Source organism: Halyomorpha halys, unplaced genomic scaffold, assembly GCF_000696795.3.
Source record: "Halyomorpha halys isolate HHAL.00 unplaced genomic scaffold, Hhal_1.1 Scaffold1344.1, whole genome shotgun sequence".
Classification (NCBI taxonomy): domain Eukaryota; kingdom Metazoa; phylum Arthropoda; class Insecta; order Hemiptera; family Pentatomidae; genus Halyomorpha; species Halyomorpha halys.
Window position 1 is genome coordinate 22,887 of NW_027107270.1, and position 1,631 is coordinate 24,517.

The following is a 1,631-nucleotide window of genomic DNA, read 5'->3' on the forward strand; positions in this document are numbered from 1 at the left end:
TTTGAGAGGCTTATTGCTTTTTGAAGAGGCTGAGTCTACCCGGCCGCCATTTTGTTCTTGATAGCCACAATTTTATTATGATGGTCTCGCGTCCTTTTTCTTTTCATTCACCCGGCCGCCATTTTGTTTTTTATGCTGTTTGAGAGGCTTATTGGTTTAGGAAGAGGCTGAGTCTACCCGGCCGCCATTTTGTTTTTGATAGCCATAATTTTGTTATGAGGGTCTCGCATCCTTTTTCTTTTCGTTCACCGCCATATTGGCAGGGGCTGAGTCTACTCGGCCGCCATTTTGTTTTTGATTGCCGCCATTCCATAAGAGGGTCTCGCGGCCTTTTTCTTTTCGTTCACCGCCATATTGGCAGGGGCTGAGTGTGGCCGGCCACCATTTTGTTTTTGATAGCCACAATTTTATTATTAGGGTCTCGCGTCTTTTTCTTTTCGTTCACCGCCATATTGGCAGGGGCTGAGTCTACCATTTTTATGATGAGGGTCTCGCGGCCTTTTTCTTTTCGTTCACCGCCATATTGGCAGGGGCTGAGTCTACCCGGCCGCCATTTTGTTTTTGATTGCCGCCATTGCATAAGAGGGTCTCGCGGCCTTTTTCTTTTCGTTCAGCGCCATATTGCCATAGGTTGAGTCTACCCAGACGCCATTTTGTTTTATGTCGTTATCATTTTTATTATGAGGGTCTCGCGGCCTTTTTCTTTTCGTCTCCGCCATATTGATCACGTGACTTATGGAATTGGCAGAGGCTAAGTGTACCCGGTCGCCATTTTGTTTATTGATCACTATCATTTTATTATGAGGGTCTTGCGACCTGTTTCATTTTGTTCAGCGCCATATTGGCATGGGCTGAGTCTACTCGGACGCCATTTTGTTTTTGATCGCCGCCATTTTTATTATGAGGGCCTCGCGACCTTTTTCTTTTCGTTCAGCGCATTTGTGAGGCTGTCTACCCAGACGCCATTTTGTTTTATGTCGTTACCATTTTTATTATGAGGGCCTCGCGACCTTTTTCTTTTCGTTCAGCGCATTTGTGAGGCTGAGTTTACCCAGACGCCATTTTGTTTTATGTCATTACCATTTTTATTATGAGGGTCTCGCGGCCTTTTTCTTTTCGTTCAGCACCATATTGGCATAGACTGAGTCTACCCAGGCGCCATTTTGTTTTTTTATCGCCATCATTTTATTATGTGGATCTCGCTACCTGTTTCTTTTCGTTCAGCGCCATATTGTGAGGCTGAGTCTACCCAGACGCCATTTTGTTTTATGTCGTTACCATTTTTATTATGATGGTCTCGCGGACTTTTTCTTTTCTTCTCCGCCATATTGATCACGTGACTTATGGAATTGGCTGATGATGAGTGTACCCGGCCGCCATTTTCTTTTTTGATCGTCACCATTTTATTATGAGGATCTCGCGATCCTTTTCTTTTGTTCGTCGCCAATTTACTTCCGGAGGTCTCGCGATCCTCTTCTTTTGTTCGTCACCAATTTACTTCCGAAGGTCTCGCGATCCTCTTCTTTTCCTTCACCGCTATATTGCTCACGTGACTTACGAGTTTGGTAGAAGCTGAATGAACCCGGCCGCCATTTTATTTATAAGGGTCTTGCTATCCTCTTCTTTTCGTT